Source organism: Procambarus clarkii, chromosome 65, assembly GCF_040958095.1.
Source record: "Procambarus clarkii isolate CNS0578487 chromosome 65, FALCON_Pclarkii_2.0, whole genome shotgun sequence".
Taxonomy (NCBI): domain Eukaryota; kingdom Metazoa; phylum Arthropoda; class Malacostraca; order Decapoda; family Cambaridae; genus Procambarus; species Procambarus clarkii.
In genome coordinates this window covers 10,886,652-10,905,079 of record NC_091214.1, presented here as the reverse complement: position 1 = coordinate 10,905,079, position 18,428 = coordinate 10,886,652, and the positions used below count along the sequence as shown (strand labels likewise).

The 18,428-nt window shown below is 42.8% G+C and overlaps 1 long non-coding RNA gene across 1 annotated transcript in view; it reads right to left on the bottom strand.

Annotated features, from left to right (window-relative positions):
• Positions 1-11,268, bottom strand: part of LOC138354883 (uncharacterized) — an 11,626-nt gene extending 358 nt beyond the window's left edge. The window contains exons 1-2 of the long non-coding RNA XR_011223697.1: positions 10,954-11,268; positions 1,400-1,533 (exon numbers count right to left, since the gene is read on the bottom strand). This is a non-coding gene — a long non-coding RNA (uncharacterized lncRNA). The remainder of the gene's footprint in view (positions 1-1,399; positions 1,534-10,953) is intronic.
• Between the last annotated feature and the right edge of the window lie 7,160 nt (positions 11,269-18,428).

Here is an 18,428-nt window from a genome sequence, read left to right as displayed (position 1 = left end):
CACATTCCCATTACCCCAGTGAACCTGTTACCACATACCCAGTACCCCAGTGTTCTTGTTAGCATATACCCAGTAAAACAGTGTTCTTATTACCACATACTCAGTACCCTTGTTTTTGTTAGCATATGTCCGGTACCACAGTGGAGGCCAAGACCGTCAGTAGTTTCAAAGCGTTATATGACAAAGAGTGTTGGGAAGACGGGACACCACGAGCGTAGCTCTCATCCTGTAACTACACTTATGTAATTAACAGTGTTCTTGTTACCCCATACTCAGTACCCTAGTGTTCTTGTTAGCATATACCCAGTAAACTGGTGTTCTTTTTATAAAGCTTCTGGTCCGTCTGATAGTACCTATCAGACGAAAAAGAAGCACTAACAAACAGAGAAGGGTGCCACAGTAAATCACAAAAGAACCAGAAGCACTAACATGGTATGGCGCCACAAAATATCACAGACAGACCAGAAGCACTAACAAACAGGGAAGGACGCCACAGTACCTTACAGATGGACCAGATGCACTAACAAACAGGGAAGGGCCCCACAGTACCTTACAGACGGACCAGATGCACTAACAAACAGGGAAGGACGCCACAGTACCTTACAGATGGACCAGATGCACTAACAAACAGGGAAGGACGCCACAGTACCTTACAGATGGACCAGATGCACTAACAAACAGGGAAGGACGCCACAGTACCTTACAGATGGACCAGATGCACTAACAAACAGGGAAGGACGCCACAGTACCTCACAGATGGACCAGATGCACTAACAAACAGGGAAGGACGCCACAGTACCTTACAGATGGACCAGATGCACTAACAAACAGGGAAGGACGCCACAGTACCTTACAGATGGACCAGATGCACTAACAAACAGGGAAGGACGCCACAGTACCTTACAGATGGACCAGATGCACTAACAAACAGGGAAGGACGCCACAGTACCTTACAGATGGACCAGATGCACTAACAAACAGGGAAGGACGCCACAGTACCTCACAGATGGACCAGATGCACTAACAAACAGGGAAGGACGCCACAGTACCTCACAGATGGACCAGAAGCACTAACAAACAGGGAAGGGCCCCACAGTACCTCACAGACGGACCAGATGCACTAACAAACAGGGAAGGACGCCACAGTACCTCACAGTCGGACCAGATGCACTAACAAACAGGGAAGGACGCCACAGTACCTCACAGACGGACCAGATGCACTAACAAACAGGGAAGGACGCCACAGTACCTCACAGTCGGACCAGATGCACTAACAAACAGGGAAGGGCCCCACAGTACCTCACAGACGGACCAGATGCACTAACAAACAGGGAAGGGCCCCACAGTACCTCACAGACAGACCAGATGCACTAACAAACAGGGAAGGACGCCACAGTACCTCACAGACGTAGGGGTCCTCGTCGGAGCCGTCGCTACAGTGCTTGCTGGAGTCACACACAGAGGTAAGACTGATGCAGTGACTGCCCTTGAGACACTCGATATCATAATCGGAGCTGCACCTTGCCTCGGTTCCTGCCGGGAGAGAGAGAGATATCTTTAGAACGATGTTTTAACTAATGTATACATACCAAGATACTTTTACGCTGCTAGCTCCAGCTCTTGTGTCTCGCTTTCTATACTTCAGTCGATTAGTAAACAGGTTTTGGAACCTTTGGGGGATGTCATCTCTATTAATGAAAATGTAGATGGAGGCGTCCTCCTCCAATACTTTTCATTGTCCATCCCTATTTTTTGTTCCTCTAACCCTAAAAAATACCTTACATTCATGTAATTCATTCAAGTTCACGGATTTCTTCCATGTTTATCCTTTGTTAAAGATCCTGCCTCTGTCCGGTTTGCTTACTTACCTAAATATTTTGTATGTCGTGGTTATATCAATTATGTTTCTTCACTCGTGCCTCTCAGCACTGGGACAAATCTGGTGTTATATCTCTTTCCTTTCTATTTTATTTGACACAAAATAGTCTGTATGCTGGTGTCGTGAATTACATAACTGGCTTCACATGTGTGTGATACTTGTGCTGGGTACCCGGTTGAACCCGGGTCTCCCACCCCCAGACATCCCCACCCTTTTCCCCCCTATTTCATATCTCATGCTTATACCCCCTCCTTCCTGTATTCACGCCCCCCCCATCCAACCTTCTCTAACTTTCTCACCAACATCCTCCCCGTCTCTTCACCTTTCTGCTAACATCATCTGTCTCCAGCTTATCCTTCCTTCTCTCTTTCTCTGCAAATATATTATAACGAAGCACTAAAATTGATAAATAAGTGTACTTCATTAAAATGTCAGGAGGGTAAAGGAAAGTCTAGATGCCGATATTTCATAAAGTGTAGCCCTGAGGCCAACCTCGACTGGCCTATGACACTCCCATACCCCACGGGCTGCATGTGTGAGAGTTGGGTGAGGCTAGCCCTAAGCATCCGGTCTCCTACCTCAGACATGTAATGGTATGTGCAGACCATAGCTCCTTCCCCTTCCCTCGCTTGCCTTCCCTCCCTTTGGTCACTCCTCCCATTCATCACAGTCTGACCCTCGTGGCCATAAACAGTTTGAAGTCACTTGTTCCCCTCCCTCTCCTGTCCATCTCTCCAGTGACGAATTGGAAATAGTACCTCAGGGCCAATAAACTTGTGCTCTCAAGTTACACGTGGGAGCCCGGCCAACGTTCCCACAGGACGGTAGTGGTGCTGTCCCAGTTACTGGAGTTTTCTGTCAAGAGGAATTGACCCTTATGGTCAAGCCTGATTCTGATTGGTTGAAGCCATGGAGGCCTGTGGAGGCGGGGTCCCCACAGGGTAGTGCCTGTTCATGCCATTGGCCAAGATTCTAGATCACCCAGTTGTGTTTAAATCCATTGGCCATAGGCTTGGGATAGGCGGAGTTAAATTGGGCCTAGGAACTAGGGAGTGGAGCCTATCCCACTGGTAAGCGTTTTTAGAAAATATTAGTTAGTGTGTCTTGGGGCTTACTGGGGTACAGGTCTCCTGACATGTAGGGCCAGCCATTCAGCATCGTGGCCGAGGCTGTAGGATTAAGGTAATGTCTGTCTGAGTTTTGGTACAACAGAAATACACCTCACAATTTTTCCAATTTGCCTCTTAGGATGTGCTAGGACCTTTCAAATTTGATTTTAATTTACGTGCTTAATTTAATAAAGAAAAATACATTGGTTCCAGTGGTATTCAGTTAATCCCCTTTTTAATATATTTTTCTACTTTGTCATTTTGTATATGTGGTTGATATATTGGCTTGGAAAGTTTCTGTGTTCTCCTCCATCTTATGAATATTAAAGTCGCTCTTGAATTCCCTTTTCAGTTCAGTAAGATTACAGTACTAATCCAATTAAGTTTCATTTACTTGCCCCTTTGAGTTCCAGGATTATTGAGTCCCTTCCTTCCTGGGGAAACAATAATTTAGACACATTCATTTATGGTTGGGAAGATGGTGGCCATGTTTTAATGATTTTCATTATTAGTTATAAATTAATAACCCCTATTCTTGTTGTGTCCTCCTAATTTATTATTCAACTTATATTCGTGGCAGTTCAGTGAGGGGGAGTCATACTGGACTGTAACAGTGTTAACCTGGGGTATTGGATGAAGGGAAAGAGTAGAGAGAAGTAAGAAAAGAGTTATTACAACGAGGGTAGCGTTCATAGATATTTCAGACAGATAAATATGAAATCTCTCTTCCCCCTCCCTCCCAATCTCCCCCTCCCTCATCTCTCTTCTGCCATTCCCCCCTCTCCTCCTCTGATGATGAATAACTATAGATGATGGTACTATGAAGAATAACACTGTTAATCATCATAGTACCTCTAAGTAAGACACAAAATACATTAACAAGTAACAAAACAGACATTATTGCTGCCTACAGAGTAGGCAAAAAGAATCCATCAGGACAAAACCAGCGGAAAATTCGCCTGAATCTGTCGTCCCAGTCCATGAAATCACATCTTGTCCGGACAGCTGCATCCCAACGACAGGGAATCTACATCAACGAGTGCTTGACCACAAAAAGACAGCAACTCCTCCACCGCCTGCGTCAAATCCGTCATCAAAACCCAGATGCAATTCATCAGTGCTTCGTTAGAGATGGCGTGATTAAAGTGAGAAAGACTTCAGGAGGTAGAATGTTTACAGTTGCTAATGAGGATAACCTCAACACTTTCCTCTCCCAGTGTGGTTTGTCTCACCTTATTATCACTCAATGAGTCAACATAATTAACCCCGTTGTCACCTACTGCGGGCTAGGTATCCTAAGTCTCTTTGTTTCACTTTTTAAATTAATTTTTAATTTACTTTTTACTAGTCATTTATTGGACTTAATTAATTGAGTCCATTAATATTTCTTTAGGTCTTATTAATTATACGATCATAACTAAACTATTTATAGTTAATAAAGATTAGCTTAAATTTGCCAATGTTTATTATTCAACGTTTTTCTTTGATTACATTTATTACCTAGGTTGCCTAGCCTCGCCATACTCCCTTACTCCATTGTACCCCTGGCTTTGCCTGTGTCTCAAAATGCAAATTATTACCTACAGTGTACCTGAGAGTACTTGCCAGCAATCTACCTCATTTTTCTTTTTTTGTTCATTTTGCGTTTGTGTTGTATAGTCTTGTTTATATATTTTTTTCCCCCTTTTATATCAAAAAATTTATTTTGTAATTGCCATTCTTGCCTTGTTTTCCTACAACCAGCCTTTTAATGCAGACAAGTATAGACCCAGTACTAAACCTCTTATCCACTATCTATGACAATCCTCACTTTAATGATCAAAATTGCAGATATTTTACGGCACATGATGTAAACAATGTATTAATACATAATCACAGTATCTCTGTAATCAACTTGAACGTTAGATCTCTAGGTAAACACTTCGATGATGTAAGTGCCTTGATTGAAACTATTGACAACAAATTCTCTTTTATTATACATACTGAAACGTGGTTGAAAGAGGATAATACTCAACTCTTTAACATGCCTAACTACTCAGCAATTCACAACTGTCGTCAAATGCAGAGAGGTGGTGGTACTGCTCTTTACTACCACCAAGAACTAACATGCTTAAAAATAATTAGAACTAGAGACTGCTGTGGGGAGTATATCTTCGCCAGTTTCAGAGTCAAGGGTGCCGAGTCTGTCCTGTCTGTGGGTGCAGTCTATAGAATTCCTAACACTGATGTGTCCAAATTCAACTCAAACCATAGAAATCTAATACTAGATAACAGACTGAACAAAAACCATCTAATTATCGCAGGGTACTTTAATATTGACCTCTGCGAGCCTGAACACCCTACTGCTGTTAGCTTCCTCAACTGTATGAATTCCTGCTTCCTCATACCCTTAATCACTAGACCTACTAGAATCACTGATAGCACTGCCACGACTCTAGATCACATCTGGACCAACATAACCTCTCCGCTTACTTCAGGTATAATCACCGATAGCACTACAAACCCCACATTTCTCCTAACATTAACAAACCACCTCTAGAGACAAGAGAGTTAAGCTTTAGGCTGCACAATGAAACTGCTATAGGCAATTTTATAACTGCTGCTGCTAATGTCAACTGGGAGTCAGAGTTAGGTAACATAGGGGACATCAACCTAGCAGTGCAATCTTTTCTTCAAAAAACTCTCAGCCTTTATAACACCCACAGTCCTATGCTAACGAAATAAGTCACAACCAAAAGGCTAAACAATCCTTGGCTTACAAAGGGAATACTTAAATCCATTAATAAAAAACATGACCTTGAGAAGAAGTATAGGTTAGGAACCGTCTCCAAAGAATTCTCAAAAAATTACTCGTTATTGCTATCTAAAATAATTAGAAGAACCAAAACTAAATACTACGAAGATAAATTTACCCAAACAAAGAGCAACATTAAGAAAACATGGAACACAATTTCACAGATATTGGGATCAAAGAAGATTTTAAATAACAAACCAATACTCCTGTCCAATAACGATGGTCAGCTTTCAGCCTCTGATTCTGCTATTGAGTTCAATAGGTTCTACTCTTCCATTGGTTCATCCCTTGCAAATGATATTCCATCTTCCAGTACTGATGTTAAGGACTATCTTACAGGTAACTATCCACAGTCTCTGTTGTACCTAAAGCCTACAAATTCCACTGATGTTAATGAGATAATCCTTTCCCTTAAAAAAAGGCTAGTGCCCTTGAGGAGATACCAACTTTAATTTACAAAAAAACTCCAGATCCCCTGCTATTGCATTGCTCTTCAATAAGTCACTTAAACTCCAAACCTTTCCAGATATTCTAAAAAAGCGAGAGTAACCCCTGTCCACAAATGTGGTGATCTCACAGTTGTTAACAACTACAGACCTATATCAATCCTGCCTAACTTGTCAAAAATATTTGAAAAACTAATCTACAAGCAGCGTTACTCTTATCTAGCCAAACACAATATACTTAGCTCTTGTCAATATGGCTACAGACCCAAAAAAAGCACTAACGATGCACTTATTAGTATGATTACCTTGATTCATGCAGCTCTGAGTTCCTTCATGCTAAAATGAGTTCCCTGTTGGGTTATTTGTGGAACTGCGTAAGGCTTTTGACACTGTCAACCACCAAAACCTTCTTCTTAAATTACATCATTATGGAGTCAGAGGTCACTCCCAGCAATACCTCAAATCTTACCTTACTGACAGGCTCCAGTATGTTTCTGTGAATAATTAATTTTCTCCCACCCTACCCATCAACATTGGTGTTCCTCAGGGCAGCATACTTGGCCCTCTCCTCTTTCTCATCTACATTAATGACCTTCCAAATGCCTCCCAACACCTCAAACCAATTCTATTTGCTGACGACACAACCTACATTTACTCCAGTCCTGACCCTCTTGCTCTAAATGTCACAGTAAATACTGAGCTAAATAAAGTCTATCTTTGGCTATCTGCCAACAAACTCACCCTTAACACTGACAAAACTTTCTATATTCTGTTTGGCAATAAATCCTCTAATCAAATAAATCTCAGGATAAACAATACCCAAATTTGTTACAAAATAGATGGCAAATTCCTTTGTGTTCTTATTGACCACAAGCTGAATTTCCAGGGTCACATTCTAAATATATCAAAAAAGTTTCAAAAACTGTTGCCATTCTTTCTAAGATCAGATATTATGTACCTCACCCTGCCCTGGTGACGCTCTATTACTCCCTCATCTATCCATATCTCAAGTATGGTATTTGTGCTTGGGGTTCTACTACCCAAAATCATTTACGTCCTCTAATTACTCAACACAAAGCTGCTATTAGGACAATATCCAACTCTGGCCCCAGACATCACTCGGTACCCCTACTCAAATCTCTGAATATGTTAGATATTAAGTCATTGCACATTCTCTCATGTGTGTTATACATATATAAAACGCTGAACTGTAATGCCGATCCTGATCTCAAAAGCTTCATTGTAGGTTGTAACAGAACCCATGAGCACCACACCAGAAACAAATACAGTTTTGATATTCCTAGAGTACGACTTAATCAAACTAGAAATGCTCTACAAATCAAGGGACCCAGAATGTGGAATGACCTTCTCAGTCATGTTAAAGACTGTACCTCTCTCAACCAGTTTAAGATAAAAACAAAGCACTACCTAATAAATTCCCTGTAACCTACCTTACCCCTCTATTGTCAACACATGTCTGTTATTTTAAACAACGCTGTTTGTCGACCTAATTGTATTTGTGCTGCTTTTTCTGCCATGTTCCCACCTTTTTTATTTTTATTTGTATTTCTTCTCAACACATTTTATACTTTAATCTCAATTTGTATTAAGTTTTTGTCTTTAATCTTCTTCCTGCTCGAAACACTTAGCGTAATAGTTGCTTTAGGCATTGTATGTACTAGCTCTATCTATAAATCTATCAATTTTTGTATAACCTCTTGTATGTATGTACTTTACCTGAATAAACATTTATTTATTATTTATTTATTTATTTAAGTGCACTTTTATTCATCATAGTATCCCAAAGTACACTGTTATTCTTATTAGTATCCCGAAATACACTGTTATTTATGAAATTATCCCTAAGTACACTGATATTCATCATAGTATCCCAAAATACACTGTAATTCATTATATAATTGTAAAGTATTCCATTCTTCGTCATAATGTCCAAAAGAACACCTTTCACCTATCAAGTAAATTTTGTTCATCATAGTCGTGCAAAGTGCCCCGTTTTGGATCATAGTATTTCAAAGTACATTTTCCATGATGAACTATGGAGTACTTTTGGATACTATTATGAATTATTTGGTTCTTGCAATATTATGATGAAGAAATGGTACTTTGGAATATTATTATTAGAGGGTTCTTGGGGTTAATATTTTGAATTAATTAACGGGTACTTTAGAAGATTATTATAATCTATGGAGGTACTTTGGTAGATTATTATGATCTATGGGTACTTTAGGAGATTATTGATGATCTACGGAGTACTTTGGGAGATTATTGTGATCTACGGGGTACTTTAGGAGATTATTGATGATCTACGGAGTACTTTGGGAGATTATTGTGATCTACGGGGTACTTTAGGAGACTATTGTGATCTACAGGGTACTTTAGGAGATTATTGTGATCTACGGGGTACTTTGGGAAATTATTGATGATCTATGAGGTACTTTGGGAGATTATTGTGATCTACGGGGTACTTTAGGAGATTATTGTGATCTACGGGGTACTTTGGGAGATTATTGTGATCTACGGAGGTACTTTGGGAGATTATTGTGATCTACGGAGGTACTTTGGGAGATTATTGATGATCTACGGAGGTACTTTGGGAGATTATTGTGATCTACGGAGGTACTTTGGGAGATTATTGTGATTTAAGGGGTACTTTGGGAGATTATTGTGATCTACGGAGGTACTTTGGGAGAGTATTGTGATTTAAGGGGTACTTTGGGAGATATATAAGATCTACGGGGTACTTTGGGAGATTATTGATGATCTACAGAGGTACTTTGGGAGATTATTGTGATCTACGGAGGTACTTTGGGAGATTATTGTGATTTAAGGGGTACTTTGGGAGATTATTGTGATCTACGGAGGTACTTTGGGAGATTATTGTGATTTAAGGGGTACTTTGGGAGATATATAAGATCTACGGGGTACTTTGGGAGATTATTGATGATGTACGGAGTACTTTGGGAGATTATTGTGATCTACGGGGTACTTTAGGAGATTATTGTGATCTACGGAGTACTTTGGGAGATTATTGTGATCTACGGGGTACTTTAGGAGATTATTGTGATCTACGGGGAACTTTGGGAGATTATTGTGATCTACGGGGTACTTTAGGAGATTATTGTGATCTACGGGGTACTTTGGGAGATTATTGTGATCTATGGAGGTACTTTGGGAGATTATTGTGATCTATGGAGGTACTTTGGAAGATATATAAGATCTACGGGGTACTTTGGGAGATTATTATGATCTGATACTTGGGAGACAGTATTGAACTAGCTTAGGTTACTGCGATGAAATATGGAGTAGTTTTGGTAAATCATGATGAACTAAAATGTATTTTGGAGTTCTCTACCGAACCAAAGGATACGATAAGGAAATTTAGGGTATTTTGGGAAATTATGGTAAATAATGAGGTCCATTTGTGAAATTTTGATAAACTAATGGATAACACTTGAGACCATGAAGAACTTGGGGTACTTTGGAATACTAGGGTAAACTAAGGGGTATTACAAGATATTATAATGAATTCAGGGAATCCTTGGAAGATTATGATGAATTAAGATATACATTGGAAGACTTGTTAGTAATATAGGGTGGTTGACGAGATTATGATGAGAACTAGAATACTTTAGGATTCTTTGATTAGGAACAGAGTACTTTGGGAGACTACAATGAATTAAAGAGTACTTTATGGGACTATGATGAACTCCTGGATGCTTACAGAGACGAAGATGAACTACTGGGTATTTTGGGATACTATGATGAACGTGGTACTTATGGATAATGGGATAAAATGAAGGGTAATCAGTGAGATTTAATATTTAAGACTTATTTTGGGATGCTGTGATCAACTAAGGAGTGCTTTGGGATGTTGTGATCAACTAAGGAGTGCTTTGGGATGCTGTGATCAACTAAGGAGTGCTTTGGGATGCTGTGATCAACTGAAGGGTATTATTGGAGACTATATGCACAAAGGTGCATGTTATGAAGTTAAGATGAACAACAGAGAAATTTTCATTACAGTGATGAACTGAGATTCAAGTCCAAGTAAACACAAAAAAAGAGTATCAGGAAATGGATATACGGACGAACTGCATGTACACCAGAGATACAAGAAGAAAAACATTGCTAGAATTTGTGAATCTAATATGATTTGTTCTACAACATACATGAGACAAGCATTACAGAATGCATCTCTAGTGTGGAGTTGTGGCTTAAAAATGCACAAAGCTACGATTCGAACCTAAGCTAAAATTGGGCGAGTACAACAGCAGGTCCCAGGAGCTAGAGCTTGACCCTCAGCAACACCTGGGTGAGTACAACAGCAGGTCCCGCCTCTCAGCTGTCAATCAACAGGTATACAGGTTCCTGAGCCTATTGGGCTCTATCATATCTACATTTGAAACTGTGTATGGAGTCAGCCTCCACCACATCACTGCCTAATGCATTCCATTTACTAACCACTCTGACACTGAAAAAGTTCTTTCTAATGTCTCTGTGGCTCATTTGGGTACTCAGCTTCCACCTGTGTCCCCGTGTTCGTGTACCACCCGTATTAAATTATCCATCCTTGTCTACCCTGTCAATTTCCCTGTATCCTTGCCTTCTTACGGCAATATGCTCGTAAAGTCTTACTAGCTTATTGCCCCATTACAAATGACCCCATTAAACTGTGCGACGATGGAAACAATGTAGTTAACTTGCCTGCCAGTAACACGGACGTAAGCCCCAGCAACCAGAGAAGTCTCACGTGAACCATGTCTGCGCCCTCTGCTGCTGTGGGAGGCAGAGGTCACTGCTGCTGTGGGAGGCAGAGATCACTGCTGCTGTGGGAGGCAGAGGTCACTGCTGCTGTGGGAGGCAGAGGTCACTGCTGCTGTGGGAGGCAGAGGTCACTGCTGCTGTGGGAGGCAGAGGTCACTTCTGCTGTGGGAGGCAGAGGTCACTGCTGCTGTGGGAGGCAGAGGTCACTGCTGCTGTGGGAGGCAGAGGTCACTGCTGCTGTGGGAGGCAGAGGTCACTGCTGCTGTGGGAGGCAGAGGTCACTGTATTTTATTATTGGTAAACAGTAGATTCCATTACAAAATCTTGCACAAGGCTTAAGAAAATTAATAAAATTAAAAATTAACACAAGACTGCAGACACAATATCCCACCACGAGGGTATACTCTATACAACACAATACAGTATTGTATACCTGCAGGTACAGCAGACACAACGTCCCACCACGAGGGTATACTCTACACAACAACACAATACAGTATTGTATACCTGCAGGTACAGCAGACACAATGTCCCACCACGGGGGTATACTCTACACAACAACACAATGCAGTATTGTATACCTGCAGGTACAGCAGACACAACGTCCCACCACGAGGGTATACTCTACACAACAACACAATGCAGTATTGTATACCTGCAGGTACAGCAGACACAACGTCCCACCACGAGGGTATACTCTACACAACAACACAATACAGTATGGTATACCTGCAGGTACAGCAGACACAACGTCCCACCACGGGGGTATACTCTACACAACAACACAATACAGTATGGTATACCTGCAGGTACAGCAGACACAACGTCCCACCACGAGGATATACTCTATACAACAACACAATACAGTATTGTATACCTGCAGGTACAGCAGACACAACGTCCCACCACGAGGGTATACTCTACACAACAACAGTCAACAACCCAATTAAAGGTCGTCCCACGGACGGTACTTAAGGTAAAGCTTAACTACGATGTTGTGGTGAGCACCAAGATCACTATGATGAGGAGTGGTCATGACGATGACGATGTTGTGGTGAGCACCAAGATCACTATGATGAGGAGTAGTCATGAAGCACCAAGATCACTAATATAGTGTGGTGGTGACGATGCATGAAGATCACTACGATCTGGGGGGGGGTGTTGTGATGAAGCACCAAGACCACTACGAAAGACGGGTGGTGATAAACAACAAAGGTCTCTACGATGGGGGAGGGGAAGTGAGTGTCGGAAAACCCGACAACATTTACCAATATTCTGTACAATATGCAGATAATATTGCTGCTTTTTGTATTAAAATGTTAACCCTCAGAAAATAAAGACTAATGGAATTTTCCGTCGATAAAAAACGGGAGATCAATGCCACATCGCTTTTAAATTCACCAGGTAATTCTGTTGGTAATTATTCTTAATACAGTGGTGTTGGGACTGTAAATATCATAAAAACATTTGCCTTGAACCAACTGAATTAACAACACCAAAATAGATTGATATGAAGAAGCCTGATTCGAGGGTGGAGGAGACCACCGCTCGACCGCTCTCGCACAAGACAGCACATATATGACTTAATGTTTAAAGTCAATATGTTGAATATGAATTAGTACATATGTGGCATATCCCCAGTAACATTTTTTCCAAGGTCCAAACTCTCCCTCACGTACCAATTTACATTTCACAATACCCGTCCATCGCCGTAGAAAGCAGAATTGTCGTGATTGGCTATAGTGGACCCCATACCTATCTTTTTTTTTTTTTTTTTTTTTTTTTTTTTTTTTTTTTTTTTTTTTTTTTTTTTTTTTTTTTTTTGAGATATATACAAGAGTTGTTACATTCTTGTACAGCCACTAGTACGCGTAGCGTTTCGGGCAAGTCCTTAATCCTATGGTCCCTGGAATACGATCCCCTGCCGCGAAGAATCGTTTTTTTCATCCAAGTACACATTTTACTGTTGCGTTAAACAGAGGCTACAGTTTAGGAATTGCGCCCAGTAAATCCTCCCCGGCCAGGATACGAACCCATGACATAGCGCTCGCGGAACGCCAGGCGAGTGTCTTACCACTACACCACAGAGACTGCATGGGTAGTTATTGATCCTATGGGTAGTTATTGGGCCCAGACCCATCCTACAAGTTGTATGGACCCCTTACCCACCTAACAGGTGGTAGACGATCCTATACCCATCCTACAGTAGGTAGTAGACACTCTGCCATCCTGTTTGCAGTAGTTTACCCCAAAGACATTCCAACGTAACATCGTTTTCTGTTGACGTTCCTAAAATACATTCTTTAAAGATTTTTAAAGCACAAACTAGTGTATATAATGTTGATTGATGAAGCACTATTATATTATGTAATAATTTATAGTCCTTATTATAATTTACTATGAACAAGTAATATTTCTCAAAACAAAACTACGAGCCTACAATAGGATATAGCTGATCTGTAATATTTTAAGAGCATGGACAACAGTAGGTAAATTTCACAACCCATGTGGGACCTGAAAACTACAATTTTCATTATAATTGAACCAATCACGACTATTCTGCTGTCTACGGTGATGGACAGATACTGTGAGACGTAAATTGGTACGTGAGGAAGAGTTTGGGCCTTGGAAAAATGTAACTGGGAATATACCACATATGTACTAATTCATATTCAACATATTGACTTTAAGCATGGAGAGTTATGGAGTGTAAATTAGTGCTTCCATTATCAACACGCATCGTCTACTATCAAGGGGAAGTATTTTTTCCGATTCCTGTATTATCTAGGTTATTAGAGGCCTTTAATATTCGATATATAATATTAACGGTCAGGATGCAAGCGAGACACAAAATCATGGTAAATATTTCTTGGACTCATCTCATAAATCATAATTACTATATTCCTCTGATCTAGCTGTCATATATTAGGATTACTGCTATTATTTGCGAGTGCCCTTTCACAGGTGTAATTGAAGAGGAAGAAGTAATAACAATTACTTGGGACACCAGTACAAATGTAGATACCACCCTCAACCATGAGGATTATTTGGTGTGATCATTCTTGTTCATACTGGTGGAACAGGCCTACCTACAAAAAGATAATGCCTCCCAATTTAATCAGTTAAATATGTGGTTTAATACTGTAGTGAATGTCTACTAACCAATAATTTATATGGTTAACTAAATGTAAAGTATAACCCCCCACCCCCAGTAATGTGTAAAGTAGTCGATTTGTGGGAATTTTAAGAAATAAAGTCCACTTTAACCATCAAACAATTTGCTACCGAAATATATAAAATAACATAAAATATAACATTCTATATAAATCTATATAAATTAAATAAATATAAATCTCACAAGTCGGTTTTCCACGGTGATGAAGCACCAACATCACTGTGGGGGGGGGGGGAATGAAGTACCAAGATCACTACGATAGTGTGGTGATGAGGCACCAAGATCACTATGATATTATAGTCGTGATGAAGCACCAAACTCACTATGATAGGGTGGTGATGATGGACCAGCTAGATCACTATGATATGGTGGCAGTGATGAAGCAACATATCACTATAATTGGGTGGTGATGATGAAGCACCAAGATCCCTACGATCTGGAAGGGGGGGGGGGGGTGATGAAGTACCCATATAACTATGATGGGTGCCGGTGATGAAGAACCAAAATACCACTATGTAAGGTGGGTGGTGATGGAGCACCAACATCACTAAGATAAGAGGATTGTGATGAAGCACCAAGATCACTATGATGGGAGGGGGGGGTGATGAAGCACCAAGATCACAATGATGGGAGGGGGGGGATGAAGCACCAAGATCACTATGATGGGAGGGGGGGGGGTGATGAAGCACCAAGATCACTATGATGGGAGGGGGGTGATGAAGCACCAAGATCACTATGATGGGAGGGGGGGGGGTGATGAATCACCAAGATCACTATGATGGGAGGGGGGTGATGAAGCACCAAGATCACTATGATGGGAGGGGGGGGCGATGAAGCACCAAGATCACTATGATGGGAGGGGGGGTGATGAAGCACCAAAATCACTATGATGGGAGGGGGGGGGGTGATGAAGCACCAAGATCACTATGATGGGAGGGGGGGTGATGAAGCACCAAGATCACTATGATGGGAGGGGGGGGTGATGAAGCACCAAGATCACTATGATGGGAGGGGGGTGATGAAGCACCAAGATCACTATGATGGGAGGGGGGGTGTGATGAAGCACCAAGATCACTATGATGGGAGGGGGGGGGGTGTGATGAAGCACCAAGATCACTATGATGGGAGAGGGGGTGATGAAGCACCAAGATCACTATGATGGGAGGGGGGGTGATGAAGCACCAAGATCACTATGATGGGAGGGGGGGGGTGATGAAGCACCAAGATCACTATGATGGGAGGGGGGGGGGTGATGAAGCACCAAGATCACTATGATGGGAGGGGGGGGTGTGATGAAGCACCAAGATCACTATGATGGGAGGGGGGGTGATGAAGCACCAAGATCACTATGATGGGAGGGGGGGGTGATGAAGCACCAAGATCACTATGATGGGAGGGTGGTGATGAAGCACCAAGATCACTACTATTGTTGAGTGGTGATGAAGCACCAAGGCAAACTGTATTCACCGATCAACCAACATGCCTGGCGTGTGGAGCGGTGCCCTGGTGTGTGGAGCGGTGCCCTGGTGTGTGGAGCGGTGCCCTGGTGTGTGGAGCGGTGCCCTGGTGTGTGGAGCGGTGCCCTGGTGTGTGGAGCGGTGCCCTGGCGTGTGGAGCGGTGCCCTGGTGTGTGGAGCGGTGCCCTGGTGTGTGGAGCGGTGCCCTGGTGTGTGGCGCGGTGCCCTGGTGTGTGGAGCGGTGCCCTGGTGTGTGGAGCGGTGCCCTGGTGTGTGGCGCGGTGCCCTGGTGTGTGGCGCGGTGCCCTGGTGTGTGGAGCGGTGCCCTGGCGTGTGGAGCGGTGCCCTGGTGTGTGGAGCGGTGCCCTGGTGTGTGGAGCGGTGCCCTGGTGTGTGGAGCGGTGCCCTGGTGTGTGGAGCGGTGCCCTGGTGTGTGGCGCGGTGCCCTGGTGTGTGGAGCGGTGCCCTGGTGTGTGGAGCGGTGCCCTGGTTTGTGGAGCGGTGCCCTGGTGTGTGGCGCGGTGCCCTGGTGTGTGGAGCGGTGCCCTGGTGTGTAGTGTACCGTCCGCGTGGTGAGTGTGGTAAGTCCCACCGCCACGGCCACTCTGCCTCCAAGCCCCGCCCGCTACCCAGCGTTCCGTTCACTGATTGGTTATTGCCGCCTTCAACACCCACCTTGTACCACATTTACTTATCCTGTGAACTGGGTTAGCGATAAAGGTTAACAGTTATCTAAAAATTTATTTATTGAAGCCGTACCCAAATGAAAAAATGCTAAGAATAGACCCAATTTTAAGTTAGTCCACATTTTAACTGTTGTAATCCACAAGTTAGTAGGAATTATTAGCTAGAGGATCATTACTACAACACTTAACGAATGAGGACTGGAAGTACATGTTAAGTAGACAGACTATGGATCACATATCTAAGAAAGGTCAATGGATTAAGACCGAAGCTCTTTAGCCAAATGAATAATTGCTGGAAAGAGGAATTTTTCTTCATCAGGCTTCTAGGATCAAGGTTACTGCTCTAGGGATAAGGTTAATCGGATTATACCTTCCTCGAGAGGCGTGGTGAAATGTTTGAGGCCATGGTTGGCTAAAGTCAGTCTGATTGTGGGAGTTGAACTGGCAAGTCCTCTGGATCCTCGTTTGCGGCAGCAACGAAGTGTAGCAGACAGCTATGCGAGAACCTGATGTGATCTTAGTGACCAAGTTAGGTCTGCAGTATGTGAGTATTGAATGAAAGACTAACCGGGTGTGGAGCGTTGTAGTAATCATTCCGTTGTAGCGAGTAGATTATCCCAATAATATACTCACTCCAAATGCTTTGTTAATATTCCTGTCAACCTTTGGAGATGAATGAGGTGAGGCGTTGCCCGAGCATATAAGCAGCAGAATAGCAAACATTAACCAGAGTCTACTTTCAAGTGTGGTCTAGAGCAGACACTTGCGAGATACTGTACCGACGCTCAGTGCGCTCAACTCACACCAAAGTATCACCTGTGTACTTCTGTATATTCGACCAAATATATATATAGTATCTTAGTGTCTGTGTTTATTTGTCACCATACTTTACGTAACAATAGAACCGTTACATTGGTGACCCCAGAGAGTTTCGATGATACCCAGCCACGATGGACTACAACATGGACTCTCACTGGACCTCTACTGCTACTGTTTGCTGTGATGGAACACTGCCAACACCCTCGCCACAGCTATGATTTTCATCGCGTCCATCTCTGCATTTTCATCTACTACGGCTTGCTGCTCCACGATCGTTACTCACTCATCTGACAGCCTCATCAATGATTACATCATATTGGATCTACAGCTTGTCCTGCCGACTCTGTCGCTGCCAGGGCACTGCTTGTCCTACGCCCACGACAGCTGCTCGGTCATCAGATTCATCTACACGTTCACTGCATTTTGATACTCGGCCAACTCAAGCCCGTTGCGCAGTACAGGACTTACAGCTTGAGTTTCCGACACTTCGTCGCCTTCAGGACAATTCAGCTCTAGATGTGATTACCTCGTTGTCCTACCTACATGCCTACATTACCTCCTAATGTCCTGGTGCCTGAGCCCATCCGCCCCGGATCTAAATGCTCCACCAGCGACCCAAGGACGCAACAATTATGCACATTCTTCTCTCCTGCTACACCGAGCTTGTCCACACACTGCCTACATCTTTTGGTACCAGACTACAATTTCCACAGTCAACAATGTAGTACTCGGCGTGTACAGTCCTAATCAACCCAAGACGCTACAGCTTCGACACAGAGCAGACAGCAGACTACGACCGTATCGAGCCGCCACGCTCTCGCTCCCCGAGTTCAGACACTCACAATTCTCAATCGAGCCGCCACGCTCTCCCACATAGAGCTCCACGACTCCGGCCTCACTCAGCTCTCTGCTCTGCTTCAGGCTTCGTTTCAAACGTCTGCGACACTGCTAAATCCAGAGACACATCCGCCGACTACGCAGTTCACTTTTCGACCACAGTTACCAGCAGCACCGCTGGTAACTGTGGAGTTGTAAGGGAAGTGTAAACCTAATGTCTTGTACAACACTTGACATTAACAGGGACATAACATTCTCAGACCACAAACTGATTGAGGTTTGTCATTTGAAAATCTGGTAATATTTTTTTTCGTTTTGGTAGGGACGCGAGTCTTATTTTCCTCGGCGTCACCCCTTTTATATGAAAGGAACCGTGCGACCTCCCACCCTACGACCCCAGTTAGATGACATCAGCGAAGAGGAGGAAGTTAACTTTGATGG